Raw genomic sequence first — 20,780 nt, forward strand, 5'->3', positions numbered from 1 at the left:
GAGTAACTTATGTTAACACCTATCAATTTTAGTTCAACGAAGTGTTAAGTATATCCTTAGATCAAAATTTATCCTATTTAGAGAAGAAGCTTGAAATCTAATCAAAGACTAGCAATCCACACTCTCTTTAGTCAGACCAGAGAGGTATGTGGTGATTCATACCATGCTCTGGGTAACCTTTTTCTTTCCAGGGGATAAAAGGGAGCTTAGACCAATAGGTAAATTAAGAAAATTGAAAAACTCCTTCAACATAGGTATGGAAAGATTCGAAAAGCAGGTGAGGGAGTATCACAAAACCTCAAGTGCTTAAATGAAAAGGTGCTAATTTAGATTTGGAAGGTGCTATTCTCTCAGCTACATTTACAATGCCCTCAGCTGGGATATAAGAGCTGGTTGAATTAATCTTCTAGAGCTAAAAGTCAGAGCTTTAGAAAGTGAGGGTGACTTCTACAATTAATTGTCACTTGAAATATTTTGAGTACTTTTAAGAAGACATTTATCATTGCAGGACAAGAACTATATATAGTGTATAGAACAGCACAGGAAATTGCCAGAGAAGCCAAAAGCACCACTGCAGTGTTAAACAAGTGAACGAAAGAACAGCATCATATGGGAGTATATCATTATCTACATTTCTTTTTCTGAAATAACTTTATTCCAGTTTGTCTTGAAACCTTATCTTCTAAAAGATTTCTTCAATAGGTGTCCTAAAAAAAAAAAATCTCTTTTCTGTGACTTTTTAGCCACATTTTTGTCTCTTGAAGATAATCCTTGTACAATAGAGATAAAAGTAGTCTATTACTTTTTCAAGCCTAAGGAGATAATATATTGTTTAAACAATACATTTTAATGTAACTTATCTGATTTTCATAGTGGGCCTTATGTACATTTTGACAAAAAAAAAGATTTATGTTAATGATTTTCAATTTATTATAGCTATTCCATAAGATGACCTTCATTGAGCTAATAGAGAGTTAGGGGTATTTTCAGTTTGTGTAATTCAATTTGCATTACAAATTAAGAACTGAGAGTGTGTATGTTTTACATTTTTCTAATGCTTCTGTTTTTCTACCTTTACTGTAATATATTTCTACTTCTACCACAGATGTAATACGATACTTGATATTACACAATTCTGAAGTGTCAAAATTAAGCAGAAGATCTAAAAGATACTAATGTTTTCAGGTTGATTTTTAAATGTTTTCAGCATTTTCAGTAGTCCTATAGAATATCTTTAATAGCTTTTCCCCTTTCTTCAGAATTGTTAAATGTTTATTCGCACTCTTCCATAGTTTATTGGAGAAATAGCATAATTGTGCCTCTGTGAAAAACATTGCCCTACTCACTTTGAATAAACTTTGTTCTGTGCAGGTAGCTTCTCTGGCCTTAAACAGTCTGAATGCATCATGAAGTTATATGCATTTCACGTTAATTAATTCGATCTAGAGCTAAGCCTCTAACCAAGACCACAGGTTGAGGTTATCCACATGAGTCCTATCAGTTCGTTTGCTTAAGCTTTGCCATTCCCCAGGTTCAGGGCTGTGGTATGTACTAGCCTTCAAGACTAGAGAGCAGCTACAGACAAAAATGATGTTGTTTCTTTTCTCCTCCAAAAAATTATAGCTCTTAACCTTCTGGATTTAAAAAAAAAAAAAAAAACCTACCTCATATTTAAGATCCTAATAACTTTTACACAAGTTAAAGTGACTTCTCTGGCAAAGATCTTTGTTGGGTGGAAGTTATCCCCAAACTCATCCTAGACCTCATCCTGGTACGCTCTAGCCAATGCAGTTGCAGAAAAAACACCAGAACCTGAGCCACAAATCTCTGAGCTAAATGACACAGAAGACGATTTTCCTTGCCTGAAGTGCTTCCCATGTGAATCCACGCTTTTCTCTTCCCACTGCCCAGGATGAGCAGTGTGATATGGTACGTGTGGTAACTGCAGAAATAACTGTTTAGATCCTCTCTGTGAACAGTCTCCTAAATAGTTAATTTACTTTGCTTTCAATAACTATGAGTCCCTTCTGTTGTACTATTATTGCCCACAGTGAAGGACAACTGAAAAACATGAATAATGATAGTCTGTTTCCATGTCTTGGGCAGTCTGCACAAAGCATCTGTTCTACTTTAATATTATATAGCCAGAGAAATGAAAAGGTGTGAATAATACATATTAATTGTGATTTGAAGTGGAAAATTAAAATAAGGTGGGATGCATTTAACAAGGATGATTTCTCTCATTTGCATTTTTCTTTTAGATCACATAGTACTTAGCAATAAAATCACAAAACATAAAGTATTCTGTTAATGGACTGCTTAGAAACCTATAGGACAGACAGCTCATCTGTGCAATGTTAATCTCCCTTGTTTTCATTGCAGTGTTAGTTATGTTAATATCCAAGCATAAGAACCATTGCAGACAGTAGTTTAAAGCTGTTTTAAATGGCTATTTGGAGAGTGATACAGACACATACAGGACCATTTGAGTTGAGATCTAATCCTGCTCCAAGACATTCAGGCAGCAGAGTCAAGGAACTAGCAGCTGTGGCCTTCTAAGTCAACACTCAGTCTTCATTCTGAGACAGGGAGATCTCGGGACAAATAGACCCTTTTCCAGGCAAAAGCATTGTCTAAGACTTACCTCACCTTGAAGTAAAGGTCTAAAGAGGTTAAATGAATCTTACTCTGAAACTACTTAATTTCTCCCAGTGTTTATGAATTAAGCCAATGATGGCTCATCACTCACAACTATGTAGAAGTCCTTATGGCACTGGCATCTGAATTCAGGCCAAATGAATCCTACACACTTTAAGGAATATCAATAACAAACAGCTAGAATGACAAACAAATAACAGGGAACTCTGGCAGCAGGCCATGAGGTATCTTGGAGTCAAATGGAAATGTAGTTTACTTTTAAAATACTGGAAAACAGTCTGTAAACTTGTAGTGGGAAAGATAATAAAAGTTTAGCTGAGAAGCCATAAATACAAACTTTAAACACACAACCGCAGCAAGAGGTGCCTTGTATGTACGAGCAGATTTTAGACAAATTAAGATAGTTTATAAGTATCTTCATCTCCCGTGAAATGTCATTGGTTTGGCTTGTTACCTGCTTATGGTGCTGTATAAATCATCTGAGATTAAAATCAATAGAGGTACATAAATGAAGATGCACTAGCAATTAAGTGGATGGCTGAATAGGTCTGCCTGGGATGGAGTCCAAAACAGATTGCTTGGAGTTTCTGTTCACTCAGAAATTTAGCTGATTCATCCAGGCAGCTAAGCAAAAGTTACCTAAAGCCATCCTTATTAATTTTCTAAGCATATGCTCTATCAGAACCCCTTCCTTGTGGTAGCTGGAAGGCATCCTGAAAGCCTGTGTGTTACTGGACTGAGTCAGGGAAGAAGGAAAAGTAGAGCTTGGGAGGTGGAGGTGTTTCTTGATCCTTTTGGTCGCAAGTTATTTTACATCTCCACAGAGAGAGGACTTTAAAAGGTTTAGCAGTACATAGTGATTATGCAAAATTCCTGACAGGGTGCCTAGAAAAAAGAGTGGTTTTTTGAGGTATTTCTAAATTACAATAAATAGCAACAACAGCAAAGGATTTCTCAACCTGCAAACTTGTATCAAAAAAAAAAAGCAGACAGTTGTGAACATTTTTTCATAAAGATTTAGGTTACTTTCCTGACAAATCTAAGCCATCTTTAGTAAATCCTCCCCAAGAATATTGCTCCAGATTGTAGATGATTGATATAGTTAGTAACACTTTGAAATAGTGCCAGACACACCTCATGGTTGTGAAGGAGGAAGGTTAGTGACTAGTTCAATATAATTCACAGGCATTGCAATATACTTCACAGGCATTAAACAACTTTCTAGGCAGAAGTATACATATTTTAGCTCATACCAAAAGCTGTTGGAACAGTGTCCACACACCTTTGAATGAAAAAAAAATCTGGATATCTCCATGCCTAGCATTAGATACCCATGTTAGAAAAATCTTAAAAGCTTAAGCTGTAGAAAACAGACACACTATTCAACATTAGTATTTTTCACCGTTTCAAGATCCTACAGTAAATTTCTCTGCTGACTGGTAAACAAAAGCTGAGCTGTTCTGGGAACATGATGAACACTGGCCTATTACTTACATATATGAGAATGTTACATATCTCCTTCAAAGCAACTGGTATCCAGTTCACTGAATTCATTTGTGTTATAAAGCAATTTCCCCCAAATAAGTACTTTTGTAAGGATCATAAACCAGCATGCCTTTAAGTGTAGTAACTGCACAGAGACCAGCCTCCAAATCCAATCCTCTCATTTGTTAAATTTAACATTAGAAGGAGCATAAGAGTATTTCTTCTCAGCAAGCAGGCCTTAAAAGCCAATCATGTTGTCAAAGCCATTCCCAGGGATTTTTTTGTGATGGGAACTGGGCGTCACAAGTGATTTTCAGATGGAAGTCAGACAGCAAAGTTTTTAAGGCAGTACAAAAGAAATGTATCAGAGAAAGAAAAAGTGACCAAAAAAAAACCCCCATGTCCAGGACAAATAAAAAAAAAAAAAACAAAGAAGAAACTTTTTGTCTAATTTGTGACACAACATAGAGAAATTACAGTAGCATTCCTGCATTTAGCAAATAAGAGATGTCAAAACAAGGAAGGCACTAAATCCATATAGGAGCATGACAAATTGATTTTGAAATCATGTTTTCTGCAATCAGGTGCTGTTTCCATGATGGATTGTTTCAAGATTTTATACCAATATAAGATCTTAGGCTTATGTTTTTGAGAGGGGAAAGGCAATTTAGCAATTTCAGAGAGCACTTGACATAAACTTGCATTAGTTTTTCTTTTTGTCATCATTACCAAAAATATGATACTTCATGGAGCGCGACAGAATTGTTTATAGACCTAAATTTTTATATGCCAGGTTGCTTTATGCCTTTGATTTCACTTGCAAATATTTTAATTTTTTTTCCCCTAGTGGTTATCTATTACACTATAGATATCTTTGAGAGCAATGCTGGTTTCTTTATTTGTAATGACTAGTAATTTCAAAACCTATTTTTAAACTATCAATCTTTAAACATATTGTTAGGTAATAGAATAGAAACCAAAAAAGTAAAACTTTTACATTCCATAAAACTAAGTTGCCTTCCTTGTGTCCTGCAACTCTTAAATTAAATTCAGCCATTTTATGTAAGGAGAGGATCCAAGTTAAATGTGTAGCACTGTCATGTTAATTTTCATTAATAAGAACTGTGAAAATACCAATGGAATATTTTTTAGAGTCAGCATTCCTGATCTATCATACAGAAAATTTTAAAAGTCTGTAGCATAATTCACAGTATAAAAAAAAAAAAAATCAAGATCAAGGATTCTAGTCACTATACAGGGTTGGCCACAATTAAATTTTTACAAAATTAAAGCAGATTTAATAATTTCCCTGAAACTTTTCTGTTGACGCGGAAGTCACGGACACTGCACACAACCGATATGATCAAGCAAATGCCACTTTATTGCCCAAATAGCTCAGTTTATATAGATATTTTAGTTCCTGTTCATGTGCAAGCCATCTATTGATTGGTTAGCATGTACTGTCCATGTACCTTAAGCAATAATTTGATTGGTTAAGGACTTCTGATCACGCGAACGGTTCTCTCTGCTTGCATCCTGTCTTGTATCCTGCTTTCAGTCACGTACTTCTTACTTTGTCCATCGTACTGTTGCCTTTCAGCACGTACTCTTACTTTGTCCATTGTGCTCAGGTCCTGTTCGCTTTGATACATTTACCCATATTCCCATCCGCATTACTCTCTTCGATACATTCGCGTACATTGATACACTTGCTCGTATTCCCATCCACTCCACCGATGGCCTGCTGCCTGCAGAGGCCTCTGGCTCACAGATTAAACAGTCCCATTGTGTCTGGATTGTTCACTGTGTGTCCATTGCTTTCCAAACATCCCACACTTTTCCATAGCATGACGAATCAGAGTTATTATGTGTAGAAAATATGGTTAGCTTTCACTATTGCCAGAAATTAAATTGAAACACATTCTCCAGGAATCCCTATTTCATCTCAGTGTCCATAGAACAAATGTTTCTCTAACACTTTGAACTTCACCAGAAGCTAAGACAAAAGGACAAGATTGGAAAGAGGAGTCATATAATGCAGGAAAAAAGTGGGAAGGTAGCCATGACATTTTTTACTTGGATTTAGGGCAGACCAACAGTTTTACTCTTTGTCATGAAATGCTGATTTAATATTAGAAGTGACACAAACAACAACCAGTTTCTGTGAAGGTGTATAACCCAGGCAACAAGGAGATTCTTGTTCCTGCTTGTGGGAGGTGTTATTTTCCTCTGTTGCTGAACCCCTCTGAAGGGGTGTCAAGGTGGGGCACTGGGATGAGAAATTCCAAAAGTTTGATCTTAGTAATTTTCCACAAAATCCTCATTTCTGGCAAGAAGGGTCTTTAATAGCCAAAAAAAAAAAAAGCATAACCAATACTGTTCAATTTCATTCACTTTTACTCATTTCTTCTTTTCCTGAGCTAAAATTTTTATGCGACAACTTAGAAGTCCCTGGTGAACAGGCAGAATCTTCTTGCTGCACCAGATGGGAAGGGAAAGTATCTACACCAGAAGCTAGACAGAAGACAGTACTCCACATGGATTAAAAAATAACTGTTAGGTGCTTAACTAACTAACTGTTAGGTTAATAACTAACATTAATGTGACAAAAGTAAAAAAAAAAAAAAAACAAGTGAACACCCACTTGGACAGACCACAATAACCAACAGAGCTACTGACTCAGCTATATCAAGAGGCAAGATGCTACATCAGGCTCAAGATAAGGTCTCCTTAGTCTATTCTTTCTCCTCCTCCTCCTCTTCCTCAGTGACACCAGTAGCCCAATGCCTTCATACTATGTGGGGTGACCACAGTTCCCAAGATGAAAAAAGCCCCAGCCAACCTTCCTGTTCCATTTGCTACCTCTAAAAATTCAACTTCTTCATAAAGTAAGTATCTTGTACTACTGTGATCTGTTTCCAGGTTCCTCATGACTACATCTCCATAGTTTTGTCACACGATTTTTTTTTACATCAAATCAAGGTCTGCGATGGCAGGGAGCCTCTGACCCACAGGTGGACAAAAGCATCGCTGCAGAAGGAATAATTTCAAAATTCAAAATTCGTATTATAAAAAAATAATGTAAGATATACACTCAGTGTATAGTAAGATACACTAAAATATATGTTCAATTACACCTAGGTACACTTTTGCTGCTAGTGCCTCATATTTCCTATTAGTTTTCCGTAAAATGGTCAAAATTATTCAAGATGTTCTGTTTAGTAAACTGCTTAGGTAGCATCTTCCAAGTTTATCTACTCAGTGTCTCCTAGAAAAGCATCTGAGTTCAGCTCTCCCTGTCCTCTAAAGCAGGAGAGGATTTGTAGCTTATTGCATCTCAGTGGAGTAAGCCATTGCAAAAGCTTTTTTTTGCACTCCTCCACACCTGAGGAGTGGGGAGGGGAACTTCATCATCCGCAGTTGCAAAAATGTGAATTTGTGTTTTCCTTAGGAGGTGGAGTGCTTTGAGACCCAGACAACTTTTCTACAGAGCCGTGGTTTTCAATCTGCCATTCTCAGATCCCAAAGAGTCCATGAACTGCTTCAAAGAGATTCAGAGAAGCTGCTTTCAACCAGATAAACTCAAAGATAATAGAATCATAGAATCATAGAATGGTTAGGGTTGGAATAATGTCACCATTACGTTTCTTATGACAAGTGAATATGAAAGGAGACTGCTCAAGTGTTTATCTTTTCCAGCCTAAGCATTTGCTGGTGAGGTAGTCATTCTGCTTGATGTCTTCCTTACTACTACTGGTAACTTCTAAATTTTATCATAAACAAAACTGGTGGGCTACTTTTACTGTCAGTCACACCTCTTTTACTACAAGTTAGGTACATGATTTGTTTAAGTGGTCCAGACTTTCAGCCACAGCAGATGGAGAACCTCCATATAGATGTAACAAAATAGTATTTTAAATGCATACATGCTACCTTGAAAACTGCAGCACAATCTGTAAGTTATACCTATGGATGTTTCCCCCACGATTCTTACAAACAGGCTTGGTGTTACGAAACTGAAACTTGGAATTTCTCCGTGCTTCATATGCTAGAAGTGTTTGTCTGTATGGACATAGAGTTAGAATTGAACAGTATCTCGCATCACCACACTATTTGGTCACTGCATTTCCACTGCCTCTCACTGCCCAGCGGTGTTTAATGTGAAAACCAAATGTCACACTGTTGCTGGCAATCGCCTGTGCCTTTAGGTTTGATGAGCTGTTGCAGGTAAATAGTAGAGCTTAATTCAAACATCATTTAGTCAGGACACTTGTGTCATTTACAGTGGTTACCCTGTCCAGTAATATTAAATATGTATTAAAAAGCTGAAAAGTTGAGTTTGCCCTGCCTTAGAAGTAATTAAGTTCTATATTACCCAGTTTTGAAATAGATAAAGAATAATTACAAGCCGAGCTGCCATTTATTTATCCTGACCTACAACTCAGGAGATTAAGTTTGTGTCTCCTAAGCTTGACTGTGCCAATAAATTAACAAATGCTTTTTATTTTCTTTCCCTGGTTTATGAAGGTTTCCGCTTTCCATATCACCTCCTTTCGCAGCTTTGGTCAAAGTAGTTTCTCACATGGGGAATGTCTGAGCATACCCATAGTCTGAGCTGAAACAGGCAGTGGATCATTAACAGCTCTCCACAGTTATTGCTCTTCCATATGCTTGATGTAACTTCCTGCGGAATTTAAAGTCTATTTCTTTAATTTCTTGTATGCTAATCAGGCTAGGTTGAAGGCATGAGGCCATCAGGGTTCGGAAAGTATATAAACAATTTTGAAAAAGCAATAGAGCTGTAGGTCTGAACTTCATTAAAAGAACTAACGTTACTGCAGAAATCAGAAAAACACATATGCTTCATGGGTCTGAATAAAGCAAGAGAGTGAGCAATAAGCATTAGAAGTTATGGATGATGACAGGCTAATAGGCAGCTTTTCAGCATATTCCATTCTTTCACCTGAGGTAAAAATGACTCTCCATGGTGACATATTGCTGAATAATGACAGTATGAAGAGACATACTCATTTCAATTTAACTGCTGAAGAACCAATGAATGCCGAATGAACTGGCTGTTCATACTTAAGTGTCTGGGATTGAAAAGGCAATCTCAAAACAGAAGAAACAGCTAAGTGAAGCAGATTTTTGATTAAAAAAAAAAAATCTGCTGTTACTTATAGTTATGCAGGGTAAAAAGCATTTTAAAAATAAAATCCTTGGCATTATCAGTTTATTTATCTTGCTCACCGTTTATGCTTGCTCTCAAGCTAGAGAAGGAAAGCTTCCACCTCTCTGCAGAAGACCCTTCTGCAATTACCTCCCCCTGATCAGTTTAATTTCACTGACATATTTTCACTCCTAGCCCTCAGCTTTAGCTGAAGCTTACCCACTACACTTACAGCACATTGTTGCCAATGCTAGAGGTCCTCCTGTTATGCAAAAAGAGGGGGGAAAAAAAGAAAAGGACAAGATTACTTGTCAGCTTTCTCATCAAACCTTTGGCAAAACTAAAGGGTTAAATCCTCCTCCTTATTTAGTTTCCAGTAATGAACTGGAAAATGTGTAGAGGAGAAGAGACAACCTCTAGCTCAGAGACCTCCCAGTTCCTGCAGCAGTTCTTGGGAGTTCAGTTAACTGTGTGTGGAGCTTCAGCTACTCAGAGGGCTTTCACTTCTGTGGATCAGAAAGGGAAAATATCTCATTCAGATGTGAAAGCATCTCTTCCTATCTTGCCTTTCCTCTCTCCACTGTCCAAAAATATTGTGGTCCAGAGACAACGGTGGAATTCAGAGAGAGAAAGGCTTGGGGCATGAGGCATTCATCACTGTCTGTCTGTCGTTATCACTATTGTCCCACCAAGGGCAAACACAGAGGGCACCAGTAGGACCATTGGATTCCTGGAAAGTCCTGCCTATCAAACATCTCGCCAAGCCCCATTTGCTCAGGTGTGTTCAGTGCTGATAACATAAGTGCAAGCAGCTCTGAAAACAAAACGAGATCTTCACACTGTTCATTCACTCATTCACAAAGTCAGGAAAAAAATTAATATTGGCTAGGAACCACTGATAACCTGTAAGACGTGAAGAAAGGAGGCTTCCTTATTAGAAAGGGAGTGTTTTATCTTTCACTTGAATAAGTATTTCCTGATTTCCACGTAATGCTATTGCTAGCAAGTCTGTGCAGCTAAGCCTGTTATTTGGCATATAATAGACTCTCTCTTACCCAGGCTTAGCTGAATATAGGTGATATCATTCACATAGGAACATTTTTCCCTTGAATTTCTCAGCTCCTGTTGTTTACATTATCAGGATACACAAGGTTTGGCAAGCACAAGTGGATCAAAAGCCTAGTTGTATTCAATCTTAGCACTGAAAATTCCAGCTTACAAGGCTCCTTTTTTTTCCCGTGGCACTATTTACGCTGTATGTATGAATGAGAATTTATCTGTTGCCTACTTCAGAGACTGCTTTTAAAAGCTTGGTTCTAGGAAACTGCAAAGCTAATAAGGAATTTTCTTTGGTTTTGCTAGTGACCAGAGAAGGAGGAGTTCGATACCGAAGGAAATGCATAAGATAAGGCAGGTTAAAGAGGTAAACATCTGTCTCCCCCACATGCTCAGGGTAATATCAAATCTCAAGGTCAATGCGTAGCTAATGAAAAGTACATGCGGGAAGTCAGCCTACACCAAAGAAAAGCTTTGAGCTGCGAGACTTTTGTGTTGCTTTAGTTATCTTTTTGTTGCTGTCCCTCTCAGAGTGCAGTCTGGTTCCCGTCACCACACCTGCAATGCCCTCAAAATGTGTCACCCATGCCTGGCCTTGAGCATCTGTCCCTGCAGAGGGACCAGGGCAGGACATCTTCTCCAGGGAATACGCACACATGACATTAATAAACTGGCCACCTGACAGGACTGTTCCTCCACATAAAAGCTACAGAAATAGCAGCTTTTCTACAGAGAGGAAAAGTAAGAGGAGTTTATTCAGATGCTGGCACTAAACCTGAGTTATTCTCTTTTTTTCTTTCTAACCATATTCTTGGGTGACCTAAAAAATTTAGACTTTTTTGCTTTCATTTCTAGTGGGGTTTTTTTCCTATTTAAAAAAATATGTACTTCTGACAAATATTTTATAATGTAAATGGACTTTACCAGGCTGCATGTCTAAATTGGAGCTGTTTTTTTTTATTTCAGCTTGTCCACTAATGGTATTACCTCAGTCTCCAAGGATCTACTTTGTACTCTTAAGTCTTTCCTTTTTCAATATTTTTATTTCCACTGCAAGATACCTCCAGGTCACATTGGTTAAAAAAAAAGGAAGGGAAAGTTAAATCCACACATTTACAGTTGTAGATGAAAAATTTTGGACCATAACTTTGTTATTTGACATAAAGTACATGAACTGCTTTAAAAGAGGGTTGATAAAATTTTAAAATTTTAATACATTGGTTAATATGATGCTGTCCCATTTTTTATAATGAGTCTCACTCATCAATTTTATATTCCTGAGTGTTGCAAAAGTCACATTTACATTAGTATTTTGTGCTCATACACTTTTATTTAAAACTCATTTCTGTGAGATAATTCTGTGACCAGATAACTGGGGTTTGTCACCAACTTAGGAATTTCATTGAAGTGCCATAGGAATGCATATGTGTCCAAATTCTCATTTTAAGATCTTTTCCAGAGTTCATGAGAGACAGTTCAAAAACTGCACTAAAGCATAGTCTAAGTGTCCAGGAATCAGAAGACAAAGAAAGCAAGTTTCAGACATTTTGAACTGGAATACTGTGTCTGTAAACAATCATACATTTAGATTGCAAACTGAAGCAAAGAGGACAATGGGATAGATAAAATGCATTGAATCACACAGGAATCATTAGGAGCATTAAAAACATGATTTAGAGATTACATGTCCCCGTTCCTGATAAATATACACGCAAACCAATTTTTTTTTCCTAATTAATGCCACTTGGCAGTAGGTCACCAGATTTCTGACTGATCCTAACATTCTGATGAAGAGAAAATAGATGTTACCAAAATATCTACAGAAGACCTCAAGGCTTCTCAATGTCCAGAAAGCTAATATTGCCTACACTTATTTCAGCACAGAAAAAAAATAATTTCTTAAGCATGTTAGTATTTGCTGAAGGAGGCTAGGAAAGTTTTTAGAAAAGTCACTTCAGTCACTGGGAAATTCTCAGGCACCACAGGTGTTCTCTCTGAAAAAAAAATATCCCCACCTATATTTACTCATTATTTATGTTGCATATAATTTATATATAAATGTATATATATAGTGCTTTGTATGTGTTTAGTGTTACGTATTCACATATAAATTCCTTTTCTTGTAAGGATGGAATTAATTCACTTTTCTAATCCATTACACACCAAATAGGAGACATGCCGCTGTGCCAAAAATGAAAGCATTAAGACATCATTTGTATTTTCACGGAAATAATTTCAAAACAGAACAGACGGAAATAATTTTTAAAAGCATTTTCAAAACAGATATCCAGGCTAGTAAGAGTGCACACTTCAAGAAGAGCTGTGTGTACTGTACTAACAGGCTGCCACTGCGGGAATCTGACTCCAGGTGAGGTCCTCAGGCTTTCCCTGAGCTGCCCTCTATGCCTGGCTGTGCCCCAGCCCCACCGACATTTCCAACGGGCGTAAAGCACAGGCAAGGTGTACTAACATGCAGGAAGCATGTCTGGCATCTCCGCTCTTTTTTCTACCCCAAGGTCCACTAGTTAGAAACTTGCGTGAGCTGAAGAGGGAGGAGAATTAAATTTGCTGTCTTTGCCTGGAGGCACCTAAGCTTGCATCAGCCGGATCCCAGGCGAGCCATCTGCAAAGTGCTCTGGGCACAGCCGGCAGGCTGCTCTGGGCCAGCGCTCCCTCAGCCCAGCTGCAGGAACGGTGCGGTTGAATCAAATATTCACTAGGACAGAGCAGAGGGCACAAGCAGGCAGGACTCCTAAGAAAAGGGACCTTGGCTTCGGTTCTTATATTTTAAAAGGCTGTGCAGAATGGCAGGGGGTGCAGGTCACAGACCTATCACCCAACATTTTTAACCGCACAAACCCCCCATCACACTGTAGTGCTTTTGTGGGATCGCTCCTTTCGATGGGCATTGCCTGAGGACACCAAGCAACTAAGCATGGCTTTTTCCAGGCCCCAAAGCCTACAGGCTCAGAGTTGTTAAGCTTTTTCATCTTCAGCATTGTGCACCCGAATAGGAACCCAAATGGCTAACTGAAGGCCCAAAAAGTTACTCAGGTTCTAGAAAAAAATGAAACTTCATTACCGCCATCTATTCGTATAGCTCCAAGCATTGATCAAGAATTACACCCACATTTCCACAAGCCCACGACACGGACACTCATGCAGAGACTGCACCAATCCCATCATCAACCCCATCGGCACTACAGTGCATCAGGTCAAGGACATCACATCCTCTGTACTTTCAGCTCCCACAATCAAAGAGCTGCTTGTCTGAATTTTCAGAAGTTGCTAAATAAATGTCCTAAATATTGCTAAAATTGCTAAATAAATTTGCAATATCCAGGTAGGTGGCTCAAATTTCTCAAGCACTGAGAGTCTAGAAGCTCCCAGATAAAGTTGCATCTACGTAGCATTCTTGAAGGTTTTACAATGATATTTGACCTTGTAGATATTAAGTCAAATATTAAAGAGTTTTTAAACAATGTCTCCTTGTAATAAAAGGTATTCTGAAAACAAACAGCCAAGCAAGTTGCTGAAATCAGCCTTGTCAAGAGCCAAAAGTTTTAAAGACCTAGAAACCTTATGCACTCCCAGCCAGTATTACCCACTGTAATGACGCTGGATGTTCTGAGCAAATTAAAATTCAGTTAAGAAGATGGACATGCAGATAATTTTTTTTTCCCTGAGGAGAAGAGGGTAATGGTTTTAGTCTGGCTTTTCAGAACAGGTGTCTTGTTATATGTCATTCATATATGCAATGGATACCCTTTTGCATTTTGATTTTCCTTTATTTCTGTGCCTGTAGTGTTGGCATTTTCCATATGTTGGAGGAAGATGAGAAATATTAGAAGAAGAACCCAAATCGGTGGGAAGTAGTACCTACTATGACCCTGCACAGCATCTAGCACAAGAGAGATCTTAAGCTTGTAGCAACTGCTGTTATCTGATTTCACTCCCTCACACCTCATCATATGCAATCAAAAAGCTGTAGCATTAGTTAAAGCATTAGTTAAATCTTGCGTGCCTTTTACCTCAAGCGGATCTAAGACTGTTTTAATGAAGAGACTATTCTGTTATATTCATAAATTCATATTCATAAAATTTATTTCTATTTGACCTAGAACTTTCTGTAAACCTACAGAACATGAAAATAGTGCCTGGTATCCTAATTAAGACATAAGAGATGGCTTATATGCATCCCAGGTCTGCCCATTGAGCTGTACAGGTAAAGCCACTCCTCTGAACACAGTCTGAGACCAGCATCTCCCAGCATGCTGTGTGGAAGGCCTGAGTTCAAATCTCTGCTGTAAATCAGAAAAAGAAATGCTAAGGAGCTGCTTCTCCCATACTCATAGAGGCTAGCCCAATTTTGAGAAGGGGCCATAGGCTCCTCAATTAATTAATCTGTTTTCAGTAATAAAGCCTTAATTCAAAGCAAAACATCTGTTTAAGAATGGGAAGAAAAAAAAAAACAGAACAAACTAAATTTAAAAAATAAAATATACCCCACAGCTTTACTTTTGCATTTCGTCTCCTTCACTTCCTTTTCCCATTCCTAGCAGCGCTGCTCACTGCTTACATGAAGCAATTCCAGCTGCATGGCTTTCTGCTTCTATTCAATTCCCTGGGCAAACTAAAAGCAAGAACTTAGTAACATTTATTCTCCTCAAGTTTCTTGTTTTCTGTGTTCATTAAAGGATGTGCTCTATAAAACCTACCTCTCAACCTCCCCAGTGCAGCTGTGTTCTTCAGAGCTGTTCACATGAGACTTACCTTATTCGCAGCGGAGAGCCCCAAGAACTTAGGGACAGAATTCACTTTTTCCAATACAGCTATCCAGATTGGGATTCAGCTGCCTGAACATAGCTGTATTTTTTATGCCGTAGTATATTTCACACCTGCAGGACACTAAACCCCTATAGCCTGTGGCACATCAGCCAGCCCAGTGCAGGTGATGTGGGTATACTAAAGCTGCACTCGTTGTTTTGGCCTGGAGCATTAGAGCAGTGTTGAAGGAAATCCCCAAATTATTCCCACTTACTATGTGTTGGTTTGATCTGCAGAGCAGTTTTGGTGTGTGCAAACTGATTTCCTTTAGCAGGTTACAACTAAGCCAAAAAGCTCACTGCACAGTCGCTCCAGATGTGCTTCGGTATTTAATAGGGATACAAGGACCCAAACCCATGACTTATCCTTCAGGTGGTTTCAAGTCACACATAGTAGGGACACGTAAATTGGGGATCAGACTAAACATTCTGAAGTAAAATACCCTCTCAAAATAAAAGATAGAATAATTCATCATCATCATCATTGTTGTTGTTGTTACTACTATTATTATTGCTATTGCTATTACTGTTACTGTTACTATTACTATTACTATTATGGTCAAAGACAAATTATAAAATTCATACACCAGTTATCCAAATAAAAATTTTAAAGGTGCAGCCGGATTCCAGGCTTAGATGATGATGGGAAAGAGCATCAGAACAGCAGGTAAAAACACTGCTTTCCTGCTAGATACTGAAAGACAAATGTCACAAAGCAAACAAGAAACAGTATAAGTAATTTCCTTTCTGATGGAAATAAGAACAGTTAATTTTGGTCCCAAGAGAATAAAAATTCCTATAACACCTTCATCTCTCTTTAACCTTGCAGCCTTTAAAATAAATCAGACCTCTCATCTAGAATTTAATTATTTTTTTTTTTGGCCAATTATCCCAAATTAAACCTTACTTGCTAATTAAAATTACAACTTGGAAAGGACATGTACAGGCACTGAAATACTTGAGTAGTCTAGTCTATTAGCCCTTGAAGTCCGAAGTCAATCCTTGCTGAAGAACATGAAAAACATGCTGTTATTAAGGGATTCCAACCCAATAGAATCATTCAAAACCTTATGTTTTATAAGTGGTAGCATGACTTATTTGTTTGATTTAGTATGAAATTATCTATCTTTCAGCTTTTTAATCGATGTCAGAGGTCACCCTTACAGTTTGGCAGTCAAAAGTCTGGCTTTCACTTTTGGCAGACTTTGGTTATTTGTCTCATCGCAGACAGTCCTTGCTGAACAGCATGGAAGTGCAGATTTCCCCTCATACAGATATCAAAAAAGAGAGAAGCTCTTTAAAGTCTAAGCCTTTTGTATGCTCTTCACTACCGTTGCATAGTAACTATGCACTTCTGGGATGAGATGTTCTGTTCTATTGAAAATGCCTGCATTTGCCTACTGAAGGGGTATCCCGGAAGATTGCACTTTCTGTGATGATTTAGATAGGGAAGGCTGAAATGTATCAGAAAATACAAATGCCCTATGTATTTCTCCTCGCACACACAATATTTAGAATTCTGACAAATCATAGCAGAACCATATCTCTCAAACCAACTACTTAGTGTATGCAGGAGTTCAGCCATGGGCGCAAGGTGTGTCTCTCAGGGCCACTACACCGGCAAGATAAATTTGCTTGTAATCCAAGTACACAACACATCAGGGTTTTTTTCCCAGCTGAGTTCATCAGTGGCCAAATGGAAGAGTACCCATGCCCTGAATGTTTCATTTGAGACTTGGCTCAAGAGTTTAACAGGCAGAATGTAGATGTATGCACTCAGCAGTGAAGTGTAAAAATGTAAATGTAAAGATTCAGTAAGTCAGCTTTACAGCTGACTTTTCAGTATTCTTTAGGAAGCTATCCTGAGCTAGGTGTATTTTAATGCCATAAGTTTCTCTCCTGCTATTCCATAGAGATTTTCCTTTCTTAATGCTCTCTATAAACTTCCAGCCATGTAGTACAACTTTTTCCAAACAAATAAACAAACAAAAAATCTTCCATCTACAGTTACACTAAAGTTTAAAGTTATAAACAAGGTCACCACTATTCGGTATAACTGCTGTCTCTCTTCCAAAGATGGTGGTAAAAAGACAGGTAATTGCCTTTAGGAAATCTGAAAGAAAAGTTTCTTCTAACTGAGACATAAATATACTAAGAAGCATCTCAAGAGTCTGAATTAAGCAGACAGGGAAGATTCATAAGTCTCATTAAGAGAAACATCACAGAAATAAGCACTAGACAGCCATAAAAGACAAACCGTTAAATTTTCTCTCCCAGTGTAGGGCTCTGTATGCACTTACTGTTTATGTTTTATAACTGTTCAAGTTAATGGATAAATCAATTATCTAATTGTCGGCACAGGGGCAAATCTTTACAGTTTTCACCTGCCTGGATTTGTTTGCTGAAGTGATGCTAAACTCACTTGCAAAAGCTGGCAATCTCATCACCACAAAAATTCAAGAAGATAATTCAGAATATAGAAATTTGGTAGTTTTGGAATGCGAACATACACTTTTGACAGGTATTCCTCTATTTAAGTATTGCTGGTTTTCGTTTTTGAGGTATGCTGAGAGACAGTGTCCAGAATCAAACTGGAGATGTTAATCATCACCAAAATGCCACCAGGCTCACTGCCACTTTCTTCTCTGAACATCAGTGACAAATGCTTGAAACCACACTAAATAACACACACGACAGGAATAGGCAAAAGATGCCAGTTCAGTTCACAGAGCAGTACATAGTCCATCTCACCAGTTAAGCACCATAACCCAGGTGGAAAACAGGCAATAAAACAGAAGTTGTACAGCTCAGTACTTCTGACAACCGTCTCTGAAATGCTGCTTTCCCTGAGGATGTCAGGGAAACTTACAGGGAGCAGTCATAAGGGGGGTTGTTGATCTATTTTCTTCCACTAGCCTGCATGTGGATTAAATCCCAGAAGCACACTGTGAAAAGTAAAGCAGAGTAGAGGAATGTTTGAAATCCAGCACTCCTCAGAGAGCCACTTGCCTACTTGATAATACTGTACCTCCTGCAGCATACTGGTTTTAACTGTGCCTGTAAATATTTCAGTGTCTTGGATATGGTTTTAGTTCCCTAACAACACATGAGGATTTCCTGAAATATATATTAGCATCTGTACTAAATTGTGGCATTTTCAGCCTAATAATAAGCTGAATTCAGAAAAGTACAGTTCTGTTTCCAGAAAGGATTTTTTGTGATCTAGGATTTTGTACAGCTAGCTGATGACTTGGAACCATCCCTTACTTCCCTTTACAGCAGAGGAGAAAAAACAAAGGTGAATCTAGCAGCAAGTACAGATCAAGCTTCGACAACCTGCTGACCCACAAGGCCATGCAGAGGAGTGGGTGATGTCCCATCTGTCCTCTGTTGAGCGCAAAGCCTGAGCAGGAAGGTCTCCTCCTCCACTCCATTTCCAGAAGTAAAACTCCAAAATGAGAGGCTGGAGACCAACAGCAGGGACACCTCCTCTGTGCTGTTTCTGGGGGATGGCGTCGAGCACTCCTTCACAGCTCAGACACATGCTTGGCAGGGGGAGGCGAAAGCGAAGGCTCTGCCTGTGAAATGGCTGCTGTGAGTCAGAGATCCCCCACCTCCTCTCCCAGACCACCCACTCTGGGTTCCCACAGTATCATAGACATTTACAGACCTAGGAAGGTCACCCCTGGCTCCAAGACTTGTTGCAGATTTCAAGGCACTCCAGATAAAAATTTTTGTTTCAGTAAGAAGCAAGTTCAAGTACAAATCCAGACTCTGATGCAGGTTTTATAGATAATGTTAATACAGGCGTGCTTTTAAAAAGTAGCTGGCCCTTTAAAAGACTTGGGTGGAAAAATAAAAGCTCCTAAAGGATTCTGGTTGAAAGTCTAATAAGGAGAATAAGTTTTCTGCCAAATAGCGGTCTTGCAGCCTTCTCTTCCTTTCATCTACTCCTTATTACCTTGCTTGTTGTTCTATTAGACATATCATAGCCACACAGACGTGACACTAATCACAGGGCAGGAGGTGCCAGCTGCCTGGGAGGATAAAGCTACTCTGACATTATCCCATCAGGCACCCAACAGTGACTTAGGAGATGCAGCCATTTAGCTGACCCCCTTGTAAAGAAACAGGTGCTGTCTGAGCATGCTGGGAAATCCTTTCTAATGCAGTCAGCTCCCCCTCGACGGTTCACTGTTAAAAGATAAAAAAAAAAGATGGCATCACCTATCATTTTCACACTGAGGCTGTGCACAAAATGCTAAGGCTTTCAGTAGAAGTCTTGCTTGCTGAAGATAATTATGGCTTAGCATGTTACCCTAGTAAAAAAAAAATATTCCTGTATGGAAAATGAAAGATGTTTGGTGGCCATCAACTGCACTGTACATTTCAGACTTTATTTTAGTCTAAGATCTACACTTGAAGCTAATTCTGCCCCACAGCTTGGGTAGAGATAAAGAAGCATCAAATTTCTTCCCTCAAAAATATTCACAATTTTGGAGAAAACTTGAGGGGTAAACCTTTGACCAGCCAAAAGATTCAATGACTTTGGCAGGCTTTTGAAAATTTGAGACTGAGATTCACATATGCTGTAGAGTTGAAATTACACTAACTTTCTAGTGTTTTGTTGTTGTTGCTGTTGCTACTATTGTTTTGGTGTGAAGAACTCATCTGGCTACTCTTGTGCCTTTCTTTGCTCTTACAGAATACCAGTGGCATGAAGTTATTGTGATATTTTGTGCCTGAATATTCACACAGCATCCATCTAGTAGGGTGACAAGCACAGTAAAGATGTTGCGGTGCTGACTGATATACAATGTTTTTCCACAGGAAAGCATACATCAGAGAAGGACATGGATCGAGGCAGGGGAGGGAGAGCAGGGACATGCAGCAGAAGGCAAATACCTTGAGGACTCCACAAAACTCCTCTGGCCCCATGTACAAACAAGACATTAGCTATGCCGTAAGCATGACCAGAGCTCATCCTAGAGCTGTCACACCCCAGAAAAGTCCCAGGGAAGCTGCCTTGGCTCAGCTTCTCATCCCTTGTGAGCCATGAGGATGACAGAGAACAAGGAGACACACCAAAGCCAGGCACAAGAAATCTGTCTCCCAACCTTCATGCCACACAGGTGAAAAAGGTGATCTGCACCCTCACCCTCGGTGTGGATGCTGAACGTATTGCCGTGCTGAAGCAGTTCGCTTCAGTTGGGTACCATGGCTCCAAGGTACCCCACTGCCTTTCTCCCTGCTCCCCACGCTTGGCTCAGCAAATGCATCTCCTTCCTCCTCCACCCTCATCACACTCCTCTAGCCACCCACTTTTCCAGCCCAAGCTGGAGTGAAGCGTGACTGCACCAGCTGTGCCTGGCAGAAGGCGGCAGGAAAACTGTAAAATCTCCATCCTGCCCGAATATAGCAACATCCCACAGCTCCTTGTCCCACTCCCTCCTTTCTGTGGCTGATGAGCTCAGTGTGGAGGTGGATGTGGCTGGGAGCAATGTGAGACACGAGCACGGAAAAGCAGTCACCAGGCAGTCATCGGGTGCCCAGGCTGGAGGGATGTGGAGGTGTCAGGGTGGTGG

This window comes from Chlamydotis macqueenii, chromosome 1 (assembly GCF_036417535.1).
Source record: "Chlamydotis macqueenii isolate bChlMac1 chromosome 1, bChlMac1.mat, whole genome shotgun sequence".
In the NCBI taxonomy this organism is placed as follows: domain Eukaryota; kingdom Metazoa; phylum Chordata; class Aves; order Otidiformes; family Otididae; genus Chlamydotis; species Chlamydotis macqueenii.